The sequence below is a fragment of the Balaenoptera borealis genome, assembly GCF_965194805.1.
Source record: "Balaenoptera borealis genome assembly, chromosome: 18".
Taxonomy (NCBI): domain Eukaryota; kingdom Metazoa; phylum Chordata; class Mammalia; order Artiodactyla; family Balaenopteridae; genus Balaenoptera; species Balaenoptera borealis.
This window is the reverse complement of record NC_138877.1, coordinates 37,490,967-37,506,204: the sequence shown is the minus strand read 5'-3', so window position 1 is coordinate 37,506,204 and position 15,238 is coordinate 37,490,967. Positions and strand designations below refer to the sequence as shown.

Sequence of the window (15,238 nt, the reverse complement as noted above, 5' to 3'; positions counted from 1 at the left end):
TATGATCATGGTCCTTGATATTTACCCAAATTATTTCAAAAGTTATATACAGGGGGATTCGGAAGATGGCGGAAGAGTAAGATGTGGAGATCACCTTTCTCCCCACAGATACATCAGAAATACATCTACACGTGGAACTGCTCCTATAGAACACCCACTGAATGCTGGCAGAAGACCTCAGACTGCCCAAAAGGCAAGAAACTCCCCACGTACTTGGGTAGGGCAAAAGAAAAAAGAAAAAACAGAGACAAAAGAATAGGGACGGGACCTGTGCCAGTGAGAGGGAGCTGTGAAGGAGGAAAGATTTCCACACACTAGGAAGCCCCTTCACGGGCGGAGACTACGGGTGGCTGAGGGGGGAAGCTTCGGAGCTGCGGAGGAGAGTGCAGCAACAGGGGTGAGGAGGGCAAAGCGGAGAGATTCCCTCACAGAGGATCAGTGCCAACCAGCACTCACCAGCCTGAGAGGCTTGTCTGCTCACATGCTGGGGTGGGCAGGGGCTGGGAGCAGAGGCTCGGGATTCGGTCGGATTGAAGGGAGAGGACTGGGGTTGGCGGCATGAACACAGACTGAAGGAGTTAGTGTACCAGAGCTAGCCGGGAAGGAGTCCGGGAAAAAGTATGGAACTGCCGAAGAGACAAGAGACTTTTTCTTGCCTCTTTGTTTCCTGGTGCACTAGGAGAGGGGATTAAGAGCGCTGCTTAAAGGAGCTCCAGAGATGGACACAAGCCGCGGCTATCAGCGCAGACCCCAGAGACGGGCATGAGATGCTAAGGCTGCTGCTGCCGCCACCAAGAAGCCCGTGTATAAGCACAGGTCACTATCCACACCACCCCTCCCGGGAGCCTGTGCAGCCCGTCATTGCAAGGGTCCCGTGATCCAGGGACAATTTCCCCGGGAGAACACACGGCATGCCTCAGGCTGCTGCAATGTCACGTTGGCGTCTGCCACTGCAAGCTCGCCCCGCATCCATACCCTTACCCCGGCCTGAGTGAGCCAGAGCCCCCGAATCAGCTGCTCCTTTAACGCCATCCAGTGTGAGCAAAGAAGAGACGCCCTCAGGTGACCTACACGCAGAGGAGGGTCCAAATCCAAAGCTCAACCCCAGGAGCTGTGTGAACAAAGAAGAGAAAAGGAAATTTCTCTCAGGAGCCTCAGAAGCAGCGGAGTAAAGCTCCACAGTCAACTTGATGTAACTTGCATCTGTGGAATAACTGAATAGACAACGAATCATCCCAAATTGAGGAGGTGGACTTTGGGAACAAGATATATTATTTTTTCCCCTTTTCCTCTTTTTGTGAGTGTGTACGTGTATGCTTCTGTGTGAGATTTTGTCTGTATAGCTTTGCTTTCACCATTTGTCCTATGGTTCTGTCCTTCCGTTTTTTTTTTGTTTTTTTTTTTTACTTAAAATGTTTTTTTCTTAATGATTATTTTTTATTTTAATAGCTTTATTTGATTTTATCTTACTTTATTTTATTTTATCCTCTTTCTTTCTTTCTTTCTATTTTTTCTCCCTTTTATACTGAGCTGTGTGGATGAAAGGCTCTTGGTGCTCCAGCCAGGCATCAGGGCTGTGCCTCTGAGGTGGTAGAGGCAACTTGAGGACACTGGTCCATAAAAGACCTCCCAGCTCCACATAATACCAAATGGTGAAAATCTCCCAGAGATCTCCATCTTAACACCAAGATCCCACATCACTCAATGACCAGCAAGCTACAATGCTGGACACCCTATGCCAAACAACTAGCAAGACAGGAACACAGCCTGGTCCATTGGCAGAGATGCTGCTTAAAATCATAATAAGGCCAAAGACACCCCAAAACACACCACCAAATATGGACGTGCCCACCAGAAAGAAAAGATCCAGCCTCATCCACCAGAACACAGGCACTGGTCTCCTCTACCAGGAAGCCTACACAATCCACTGAACCAAACTTTGCCACTAGGGACAGACACCAAAAACAATAGGAACTACGAACCTGCAGCCTGTGAAAGGGAGACCCCAAACACAGTAAGATAAGCAAAATGAGAAGACAGAAAAACACACAGCAGATGAAGGAGCAAGGTAAAAACACACCAGACCTAACAAAAGAAAAGGAAAAAGGCAGTCTACCTGAAAAAGAATTCAGAATAATGATAGTAAAGATGATCCAAAATCTTGGAAATAGACTGGAGAAAAGAGAGGAAACGTTTAACAAGGATGTAGAAGAACTAAAGAGGAAACAAGCAATGATGAACAACACAATAAATGAAATTAAAAATACTCTAGAAGGGATCAATAGCAGAATAACTGAGGCGGAAGAATGGATAAGTGACCTGGAAGATAAAATAGTGGAAATAAATACTGCAGAGCAGAATAAAGAAAAAAGAATGAAAAGAACTGAGGACAGTCTCAGAGACCTCTGGGACAACATTAAACGCACCAATATTCGAATTGTATGGGTCCCAGAAGAAGAGAAAAACAAAGGGACTGAGAAAATATTTGAAGAGATTATAGTTGAAAACTTCCCTAATATGGGAAAGGAAATAGTTAATCAAGTCCTGGAAACACAGAGAGTCCCATACAGGATAAATCCAAGGAGAAACACGACAAGACACATATTAATCAAACTATCAAAAATTAAATATAAAGAAAACATAATAAAAGCAGCAAGGGAAAAACAACAAATAACACACAAGGGAATCCCCATAAGGTTAACAGCTGATCTTTCAGCAGAAACTCTGCAAGCCAGAAGGGAGTGGTAAGAAATATTTAAAGTGATGAAGGAGAAAAACCTACAAGCAAGATTACTCTACCCAGCAAGGATCTCATTCAGATTTGATGGAGAAATTAAAACCTTTACAGACAAGCAAAAGCTGAGAGAGTTCAGCACCACCAAACCAGCTCTACAACAAATGCTAAAGGAACTTCTCTAGGCAGGAAACACAAGAGAAGGAAAAGACCTACAATAACAAACCCAAAACAATTAAGAAAATGGGAATAGGAACATACATATCAATAATTACCTAAATGTAAATGGATAAAATGCTCTAATCAAAAGACATAGACTGGCTGAATGGATACAAAACAAGACCCATATATGTGCTGACTACAAGAGACCCACTTCAGAAACACATACAGATTGAAAGTGAGGGGATGGAAAAAAATATTCCATGCAAATGGAAATCAAAAGAAAGCTGGAATAGCAATTCTCATATCAGACAAATTAGACTTTAAAATAAAGACTATTACAAGAGACAAAGAAGGACACTACATAATGATCAAGGGATCAATCCAAGAAGAAGATATAACAATTGTAAATATTTATGCACCCAACATAAGAGCACCTCAATACATAAGGCAAATACTAACAGACATAAAAGGGGAAATCGACAGTAACACAATCATAGTACGGGACGTTAACACCCCACTTTCACCAATGGACAGATCATCCAAAGTGAAAATAAATAAGGAAACACAAGCTTTAAATGATACATTAAACAAGAGGGACTTAACTGATATTTATAGGACATTCCACCCAAAAGCAACAGAATACACATTTTCTCAAGTGCTCATGGAACATTTTCCAGGATAGATCATATCTTGGGTCACAAGTCAAGCCTTGGTAAATTTAAGAAAATTGAAATCATATAAAGTATCTTTTCTGACCAGAATGCTATGAGACTAGATATCAATTACAGGAAAAGATCTGTAAAAACTACAAACACGTGGAGCCTAAACAATACACTACTTAATAATGAAGTGATCACTGAAGAAATCAAAGGGGAAAAGAAAAAATACCTAGAAACGAATGACAATGGAGACACGACGACCCAAAACCTATGGGATGCAGCAAAAGCAGTTCTAAGAGGGAAGTTTATAGCAATACAATCCTATCTTAAGAAACAGGGGAGGAAGGGGCAAGATGGCAGAAGAGTAAGACGCGGAGATCACCTTCCTTCCCACAGATACATTAGAAATACATCTACACGTGGAACTGCTCCTACAGAACACCCACTGAATGCTGGCAGAAGACGTCAGACCTCCCAAAAGGCAAGAAAATCCCCACGTACTTGGGTAGGGTAAAAGAAAAAAGAAATAACAGAGACAAAAGAATAGAGACGGGACCTGCACCAGTGGGAGGGAGCCGTGAAGGAGGAAAGGTGTCCACACACTAGGAGCCCGTTCGTGGGCAGAGACTGCGGGTGGCAGAGGGGAGAGCTTCGGAGCCACGGAGGAGAGCGCAGCCACAGGGGTGCAGAGGGCAAAGCGGAGAGATTCCCGCATGGAGGATCGGTGCTGAGTAGCAATCACCAGCCCGAGAGGCTTGTCTGCTCAGCCACTGGGGCGGGCGGGGGGTGTGAGCTGAGGCTCGGGCTTTGGTGCTAACCGGGAGGGAGTCCGGGAAAATGTCTGCAGCTGCCGAAGAGGCAAGAGACTTTTTCTTGCCTCTTTGTTTCGCGGCACGCAAGGAGAGGGGATTCAGAGCGCCACCTAAACGAATTCCAGAGATGGGAACGAGCCGCGGCTATCAGCACGGATCCCACAGCAACAGGGGCACAGAGGGAAAAATGGAGAGATTCCCGCACAGAGGCTCGGCGCCGAGCAGCACTCACCAGCCCAAGAGGCTTGTCTGCTCACCCCCCGGGGTGGGCGGGGCTGGGAGCCTAGGATCGGGCTTCGGTCGGATCGCAGGAAGAGGACTGGGGCTGGCAGTGTGAACACAGCCTGAAGGGGTAGGCTCACCACAGCTAGCCAGGAGGGAGCCTGAGAAAAAGTCTGCAGCCGCCGAAGAGGCAAGAGACTTTTTCTTGCCTCTTTGTTTCGCGGCGCGCAAGGAGAGGGGACTCAGAGCACCATCGAAACAAACTCCAGAGAAGGGCGCGAGCCGCGGCTATCAGCGCGGACCCCAGAGGTGGGCGCGAAACGCGGCTAACAGAGCGGACCCCAGAGACAGGCACAAGCCACGGTTATCAGCGTGGACACCAGAGACAGGCAGGAGACGCTAAGGCTGCTGCTGCCACCACCAAGAAGCCTGTGTGCGGGAGCACAGGTCACTCTCCACACCGCCCCTCCCGGGAGCCTGTGCAGCTCACCACTGCCAGGCTCCCGTGATCCGGGGACAACTTCCCCGGGAGAATGCACAGCATGCCTCAGGCTGCTGCAATGTCACGCTGGACTCTGCCACCGCAGGCTCGCCCCACCTCCTCCTAACTGCTCCCTCCCGGCGGGCTGAGTGAGCCAGAGCCCCCGAAGCAGCTGCTCCTTTAACCCCATTCTGTCTGGGCGGGGAACGGACGTCCTCAGGCGACTACATGCAGAGGCGGGTCCAAATCCAAAGCTGATCCCTGGGAGCTGTATGAACAAAGAAAAGAAAGGGAAGTCTCTCCCAGCAGCCTCAGAAGCAGCGGATTAAAGCTCCACAAACAACTTGATGTGCCTGCATCTGTTGAATACCTGAATAGACAACGAATCATCCCAAATTCAAGAGGTGGACTTTGGGAGCAGGATATATTAATTTTTCCCCTTTTCCTTCTTTTGTGAGTGTATATGTGTATGCTTCTGGGTGAGACTTTGTGTGTATAGCTTTGCTTTCACCATTGGTCCTAGGATTAGGTCCATCCGTTTTTGTTTTTTTTTTTAATACTTAAAAAAATTTTTTTTCCTATTATATGTTTTCTTAATAATTTTTTCCTTATTTTCTATTTTTACAAATTAAAAAAATTTTAATAAGTTTTTTCATATTTTTTATTTTAAAAAATTAAAAAAAATTTTCTTAATAAATTTTTTTCTTAAAAATTTTTTTCTTATTTTTTATTATAAAAAATTAATAAATCTATTTCTAAAAATTAAAAAAAAAATTTCTGAATACATTTACTCTTAATAATTTTTCTTATTTTTTATTATAATAGCTTTATTTTATTATATTTTATCCTCTTTCTTTCTTTCTATGTTTTTCTCCCTTATTTTCTGAGCTGTGTGGATGACAGGCTCTTGGTGCTCCAGCCAGGCATCAGGGCTGTGCCTCTGAGGTGGGAGAGCCAACTTCAGGACACTGGTCCACAAGAGACCTCCCAGCTCCATGTAATACCAAACGGTGAAAATCTCTCAGAGATCTCCATCTCAACATCAAGACCCAGCTTCACTCAATGACCAGCAAGATACAGTGCTGGACAGACTATGCCAAACAACTAGCAAGACAGGAACACAGCCCGGTCCATTGGCAGAGATGCTGCTTAAAATCATAATAAGGCCACAGACACCCCAAAACACACCACCAGATGTGGACCTGCCCACCAGAAAGACAAGATCCAACCTCATCCACCAGAACACAGGCACTAGTCCCCTCCACCAGGAATCCTACACAACCCACTGAACCAACCTTAGCCACTGGGGACAGATACCAAAAACAACGGGAACTACGAACCTGCAGCCTGTGAAAAGGAGACCCCAAACACAGGAAGATAAGCAAAATGAGAAGACAAAAAAAGACACAGCAGGTGAAGGACCAGGGTCAAAACACATCAGACCTAACAAATAAAGAGGAAATAGGCAGTCTACCTGAAAAAGAATTCGGAATAATGATAGTAAAGATGATCCAAAATATTGGAAATAGAATAGACAAAATGCAAGAAACATTTAACAAGGATGTAGAAGAACTAAAGAGGAACCAAGCAATGATGAAAAACACAATAAATGAAATTAAAAATACTCTGAAAGGGATCACCTTGTTATAAAGCAGAAACTAACACACCATTGTGAAGCAATTATACTTCAACAAAGATGTTTAAAAAAAACAAAAAGAAAACATATTAAAAGCAGCAAGGGAAAAACAACAAATAACACATAAGGGAATTCCCATAAAGTTAACAGCTGATCTTTCAGCAGAAACTCTGCAAGCAGAAGGGAGTGGCAGGATATACTTAAAGTCAAGAAGGAGAAAAACCTACAACCAAGGTTACTCTACCCAGCAAGGATCTCATTCAGATTTGATGGAGAAATTAAAACCTTTACAGACAAGCAAAAGCTGAGAGAGTTCAGCACCACCAAACCAGCTTTACAACAAATGCTAAAGGAACTTCTCTAGGCAAGAAACACAAGAGAAGGAAAACACCTACAATAACAAACCCAAAACGTTTAAGAAAATGGTACTAGAAACATACATATTGATAATTACCTTAAATGTAAATGGATTAAATGCTCCCACCAAAAGAAACAGACTGGCTGAATGGATACAAAAACAAGACCCATATATGTGCTGACTACAAGAGACCCACTTCAGAAACACATACAGATTGAAAGTGAGGGGATGGAAAAAGATATTCCATGCAAATGGAAATCAAAAGAAAGCTGGAGTAGCAATTCTCATATCAGACAAAATAGACTTTAAAATCAAGACTATTACAAGAGACAAAGAAGGACACTATATAATGATCAAGGGATCGATCCAAGAGGAAGGTATAAAAATTGTAAATATTTATGCACCCAAACATAGGAGCACCTCAATACATAAGGCAAATACTATCAGCCATAAAAGGGGAAATCGACAGTAACACAATCATAGTAGGGGACTTTAACACCCCACTTTCACCAATGGACAGATAATCCAAAATGAAAATAAATAAGGAAACACGAGCTTTAAATGATACATTAAACAAGATGGATTTAATTGATAATTTATAGGACATTCCACCCCAAAACAACAGAATACACATTTTTCTCAAGTGCTCATGGAACATTCTCCAGGATAGATCATATCTTGGGTCACAAATCAAACCTTGGTAAATTTAAGAAAATTGAAATCGTATCAAGTATCTTTTCTGACCACAACGTTATGAGACTAGATATCAATTACAGGAAAAGATCTGTAAAAATACAAACACATGGAAGTTACACAATACACTACTTAATAACGAAGTGATCACTGAAGAAATCAAAGGGGAAATCAAAAAATACCTAGAAACAAATGACAATGGAGACACGATGACCCAAAACCTATGGGATGCAGCAAAAGCAGTTCTAAGAGGGAAGTTTATAGCAATACAAGCTTACATCAAGAAACAGGAAACATCTCGAATAAACAACCTAACCTTGCACCTGAAGCAATTAGAGAAAGAAGAGCAAAAAAACCGCAAAGCTAGCAGAAGGAAAGAAATCATAAAGATCAGATCTGAAATAAATGAAAAAGAAATGAAGGAAACAAGAGCAAAAATCAATGAAAGTAAAAGCTGGTTCTTCGAGAAGATAAAAAAAAATGATAAACCATTAGCCAGACTCATCAAGAGAAAAAGGGAGAAGACTCAAATCAATAGAATTAGAAATGAAAAAGGAGAAGTAACCACTAACACTGCAGAAATACAAACGATCATGAGAGATTACTACAAGCAACTCTATGCCAATAAAATGGACAACTTGGAAGAAATGGACAAATTCTTAGAAATGCATAACCTACCGAGACTGAACCAGGAAGAAATAGAAAATATGAACAGACCAATCACAAGCACTGAAATTGAAACTGTGATTAAAAATCTTCCAACAAACCAAAGCCCAGGACCAGATGGCTTCACTGGCGAATTCTATCAGACATTTAGAGAAGAGCTAACACCTATCCTTCTCAAACTCTTCCAAATTTTGGAGAGGGAAGAAGACTCCCAAACTCATTTTATGAGGCTACCATCACCCTGATACCAAAACAAGACAAAGATGTCACAAAGAAAGAAAACTCCAGGCCAATATCACTGAGGAACATAGATGCAAAAATACTCAACAAAATACTAGCAAACAGAACAGCACATTAAAAGGATCATACACCATGAGCAAGTGGGGTTTATTCCAGGAATGCAAGGATTCTTCAATATATGCAAATCAATCAACGTGATACACCATATTAACAAATTGAAGGAGAAAATCATATGATCATCTCAATAGATGCAAAGAAAGCTTTCGACAAAATTCAACACCCATTTATGATAAAAGGCCTGCAGAAAGTAGGCATAGAGGGAAATTTCCTCAACACAATAAAGGCCATATATGGCAAACCCACAGCCAACATCATCCTCAATGGTGAAAAACTGAAAGCATTTCCACTAAGATCAGGAACAAGACAAGGTTGCCCACTCTCACCACTATTCTTCAACATAGTTTTGGAAGTGGTAGCCACAGCAATCAGAGAAGAAAAAGAAATAAAAGGAATCCAAATTGGAAAAGAAGTAAAGCTGTCACTGTTTGCAGATGACATGATACTATACATAGAGAATCTTAAAGATGCTGCCAGAAAACTACTAGAGCTAATCAATGAATTTGGTAAAGTAGCAGGATACAAAATTAATGCACAGAAATCTCTTGCATTCCTATACACTAATGATGAAAAATCTGAAAGTGAAATTAAGAAAACACTCCCGTTTACCATTGCAACAAAAAGAATAAAGTATCTAGGAATAAAACTACCTAAGGAGACAAAAGACCTGTATGCAGAAAATTATAAGACACTGATGAAAGAAATTAAAGAGGATACAAATAGATGGAGAGATATACCATGTTCTTGGATTGGAAGAATCAACATTGTGAAAATGACTCTACTACCCAAAGCAATCTACAGATTCAATGCAATCCCTATCAAACTACCACTGGCAATTTTCACAGAACTAGAACAAAAAATTTCACAATTTGTATGGAAACACAGAAGATCCCGAATAGCCAAAGCAATCTTGTGAATGAAAAATGGAGCTGGAGCAATCAGGCTCCCTGACTTCAGACTATACTACAAAGCTACAGTAATCATGACAGTTTGGTACTGGCACAAAAACAGAAACATAGATCAATGGAACAGGATAGAAAGCCCAGAGATAAACCCATGCACATATGGTCACCTTATCTTTGATAAAGGAGGCAAGCATATACAGTGGAGAAAATACAGCCTCTTCATTAAATGCTGCTAGGAAAACTGGACAGCTACATGTAAAAGTATGAAATTAGAACACTCCCTAACATCATACACTAACATAAACTCAAAATGGATTAAATACCTAAATGTAAGGCCAGACACTATCAAACTCTTAGAGGAAAACATAAGCAGAACACTCTATGACATAAATCACAGCAAGATCCAATTTGACCCAGCTCCTAGAGAAATGGAAATAAAGAAAACAATAAACAAATGGGACCTAATGAAACTTCAAAGCTTTCACACAGCAAAGGAAACCATAGAGAAGACCAAAAGACAACCCTCAGAATGGGAGAAAATATTTGCAAATGAAGCAAATGACAAAGGATTAATCTCCAAAATTTACAAGCAGTTCATGCAGCTCAATATTAAAAAAACAAACAACCCAATCCAAAAATGGGCAGAAGACCTAAATAGACATTTCTCCAAAGAAGACATATAGATTGCCAACAAACACATGAAAGAATGCTTAACATCATTAATCATTAGAGAAATGCAAATCAAAACTACAATGAGATATCATCTCACACCGGTCAGAATGACCATCATCAAAAAATCTAGAAACAATAAATACTGGAGAGGGTGTGGAGAAAATGGAACCCTCTAGCACTGTTGGTGGGAATGTAAATTGATACAGCCACTATGGAGAACAGTATGGAGGTTCCTTAAAATACTACAAATAGAACTACCATACGACCCAGCAATCCCACTACTGGGCATGTACCCTGAGAAAACCATAATTCAAAAAGAGTCATGTACCAAAATGTTCATTGCCGCTCTATTTACAGTAGCCAGGACATGAAGGCAACCTAAGTGTCCATCATCGGATGAATGGATAAAGAAGATGTGGCACATATATACAGTGGAATATTACCAAGCCATAAAAAGAAATGAAATTGAGTTATTTGTAGTGAGGCGGATGGACTTAGAGTCTGTCATACAGAGTGAAGTATGTCAGAAAGAGAAAAACAAATACAGTATGATAACACATATATATGGGATCTAAGGGGAAAAAAAAGAAAAGGTCATGAAGAACTTAGTGGCAATACGGGAATAAAGACACAGACGTACTAGAGAATGAACTTGAGGTTATAGGAAGGGGGAAGGGAAAGCTGTGACAAAGTGAGAGAGTGGCATGGACATATATACACTACCAAACGTAAAATAGATAGCTAGTTGGAAGCAACCGCATAGCACAGGGAGATCAGCTCGGTGCTTTGTGACCACCTAGAGGGGTGGGATAGGGAGGGTGGGAGGGAGGGAGATGCAAGAGGGAAGAGATATGGGAACATATGTATATGTATAACTGATTCACTTTGTTATAAAGCAGAAACTGACACACCATAGTATAGCAATTATACTCCAATAAAGATGTTAAAAAAAAATTATGTCCGTACACAAACGTGTACATAAATGTCTACAACAGGTAAATTCACTATTGCTAAAACTTGAAAGCAACTAATGGAGTGTGTGAATGGTTAATCTGTGATGCATTCAGTCATTTGAATATTATTCATCAATAAAAAGAAATGAGATATTAAGTCACAAAAATACATGGAGAAATCTTAAATGCATATTTCTCAGTAAAAGAAACCCATCCAAAAATGCTCTGTACTGTATAATTCTAACTATATGACATTCTGGAAAGTGCAAAACTATAGGAAAAGTAAAATGATCAATGTTTTTCACAGAGTCTTGGGGAAGAAGTGTATGATTAAGTGGAGCACAGGGGATATTTAAGGCAGCCAAACTATTCTACAAGATATTACAGGGATATTTAGGGCAGCCAAACTATTCTACAAGATATTACAGTGATAGATACATGTCATTATATATTTCTCAAAACCAGTAGAACCTATAATACAAAGAGTTGTAACAATAATATTTTATAATATATAATATTAATATATTATTATACATAATATTATAATAAAATATAATATTATTAACTATTAATAAAAATCAATACTGTCTCATTAATTATCAAAAATATACCATGCTAATGCAAGATGTTAATAATAGGAGAAACTGGGCATAGGGAGTATATATGGGAAATCTCTGTACAGTTCACTTAATTTTCCATAAACCTAAAACTGATTGCAAAATAAAGCTTATTAAGTTTTTGTTTAAACAGTAAATCTTAAGGATGTTATCCAAAGATCTTTTACATAGAGCTAGATCAGGAACTGACAATATTTGTCATTTTCTCCCTTTATGTAAGAGTCGAATACCTCTTAAATGACAGGTGCTTTATGATTTCACTTATAAATACAAATATAAAAATAAGAATAGAGTTTTGGCTTTGGAAAAAACAAAATGGTGAAATATAATGGCCACCTGTCATTTTTGCAACAGCTTCCAATAACCCCTTTCTCTTCCTCAATGGGCCAGCCGCACATCGTGAGAGGCAATAACTTTGCTCCTGAATCAGAACCCTACTATGGTATGCTCATCCAATCAGAATCTTAGTGCGAATCTAGAGATTTTCATGCCAAATAAAGGAAAATTTTAAGTTGTCTATGCTGGCAGTGGAACACTATTCAGTACTGACAGAAGACCTAGCAATTTGCTAGCCAGATGTTCCTGCTGCCACGTACTCCTAGAGTCTCATTTTTTGCACATTTCTCTAGCCTACATTTTCCAACCTGCAATCAGTATACAGTCTGCCCTCCATATCTGTGGGTTCTGCATCTGGGGATTCAACCAACTATGAATCAAAAATATTTTTTAAAAAACTTTCAGATATTTCTAAAAAATGAAACAAATCTGCCATGTGCTGGCAGCAAGTTATACATAATTTACTTGTATTAACTATTATAAGTAATCTAGAGATGATTTAAAGTATATGGAGGATGTGCTTAGGTTATATACAAATACTACACCATTTTATATACACATTTGAGCATCCATGGATTTTGGTATCTGTAGGGTTCCTGGAGACAATAACCTGCGGATATCAAGGGATGACTATGGTGATTTCCACTGTGCATATCAATTTCATTAACTTTCACTAAAAACAGCCAGAATCAGTTTCTGTTGCTTTCAACCAAAAATAGAAAATGTCATTGCTATTATTTTCTTATTATGATTATTTATATTATTTTTCAGTCTTTATATAGGGAAGGCAATAAGTACAATATAATAGGAAAAAAAACAATTATGAACTACTTGTATATCTAACAAGCAGTAAGTTAGCCAATCAGAAATAAATATTTTTGAATTGTAGTCCATATTCCCACAGCTTAAAAATCATTTCAATTAACAAAAGAAATAAATGTGTACTTTCATTTGTGAGGCTAATATGTATCAACAGTCAACATATTCTTCAGAAAAGAAAATCAAAATTTTCTCATCAATAAAGTTTCAAGTCAGCTAAACAGTGCTCTGTGGGTAATACTACTCACTAACCTTTTCATAATATATACAGCCCTGAAAGTCCTGCCATTTTACTAATAACATATTTTCATCATAAATCTCTCAATGTCTCTGGAAATAGGACTTCTTTGGATCTTTGGTGAAAAAGTGCTGTGATCACAGGACAGAAAATGTGAAACACAGGGCATCTTTATCAGGCTAAGATGTGAATACCTTCACATAAATATAATCTTCATTTAAACTAAATTAAGTTGTAAAAATAAACAGCTTATGCCAGGTTGAAATAAAAGAACTCACTGAATGCACAGAACTGTGAGGCTACCACATATTTCTAAATAATAGTGAGTAGACAGAACATATTATTATACTGGGAAATTTATGTTATAATGACATGCATTAAAAGCTCTCAAAAATTTCTACTTTTATTAAACAAATGCTTTATATGTTTATATGAAAATGTGTGCTATAAAATCCTAAAACACAAATTATTGATATTTAAGATTACACAGGGAAAGATTCTAAATTCCTGTGAAAGTAAATGAACTCAAATCTTTATTCTTATTTTATGTTTTCCAGATAATAATACTGTCATTTGAGAGGTATACATGTGAGAACATTTTAACAAAGAGTAATATGTAAATACCAGTAGGAATCTTGCCAATTAAATTGTTATCTAATTGTAGAATTACTATAATATTTTGGGGGTCCCCTTTTTGCTGAAATAATTAGCATTAGGTTATTTTTTTTAATGTAAAGTGCTTCTTTGATGTTGTAATATTCATGGATGCTATTTTATTTTTTTGGTGGTGTTTTATTTTCCCAGTGTTTTTGAGATATAATTAATATACTGCATTGTATAGGTTTAAGTTGTACAGTGTGAAGATTTGACTTGCATACCTCATGAAATGATTGCAAAATTAGCTTAATGAAAATCCATCTTCTAATATAGATACAAAATTAAAGAAATAGAAAAAAATACATTTTTTCCTTGTGATGAGAATCCTTACGATTTAATCTCTTATAATGTTCCTATATAAAAGGCAAGTGTTGATTATATTTATTATGTTGTACATTACATTCCTAGTACTTACTTATCTTATAACTGGAAGTTTGTAAATTTTGCTATCTTCATCCAATTTCCCATCCCCCACCCCTCACCACTTGTAACCATAAATCTGATTTATTTTATTTTTTTAATTAATTTTTATTTGAGTAAGTTTGATTTACAATATTGTGTTAGTTTCTGTTATACAGCAAAGTGAATCAGTTACACATATACATATATCATTCTTGTTTAGATTCTATTCCCATATATGTCATTACAGAGTATTGAGTAGAATTCCCTGTGCTATACATTAGGTCTTATTAGTTATCTATTTTATATATAGTAGTTTATATATGTCAGTCCCAATCTCCCAATTTATCCCCACCCCCTGTTCCCTTATGGTAACCATAAATTTGTTTCCTACATCTGAGACTCTATTTCTGTTTTGGAAATATGTTTATTTGCACCATTTTTTAAAATATATATTCCAAATACAAACATTATCATATGATATTTGTCTTTCTCTGTCTTACTTACTTCACTATGACAATCTCTAGGTCAATCCATGTCACTGCAAATGGCATTATTTTGTTCTTTTTATGGCTGAGTAATATCCCATTGTATATATGTACCACATCTTCTTTATCCATTTCTATGTTGATGGACAGTTAAGTTGATTCCATGTCCTGGCTATTGTAAATAGTGTTGTAATGAGCATTGGGGTGCATGTACGTTTTCAAATTATGGTTTTCTCTTATATATGCCCAGGAATGGGATTGCTGGATCATATGATAGCTTTATTTTTAGTTTTTTAAGGAACCTCCATACAGTTCTCCATAGTGGTTGTAGCAATTTATATTCTCACTAACAGTAGGGGAGGTTTCCCTTTTTA

At 38.6% G+C, this 15,238-nt stretch overlaps 1 long non-coding RNA gene across 1 annotated transcript in view; it reads left to right on the top strand.

Moving 5' to 3' along the window:
* The window catches only part of LOC309615959, a 278,194-nt gene extending 269,652 nt beyond the window's left edge, over positions 1 to 8,542 (top strand). Inside the window, exon 3 of the long non-coding RNA XR_014237177.1 lies at positions 8,100 to 8,542. This is a non-coding gene — a long non-coding RNA (uncharacterized lncRNA). The remainder of the gene's footprint in view (positions 1 to 8,099) is intronic.
* The last annotated feature ends 6,696 nt before the right edge of the window (positions 8,543 to 15,238 follow it).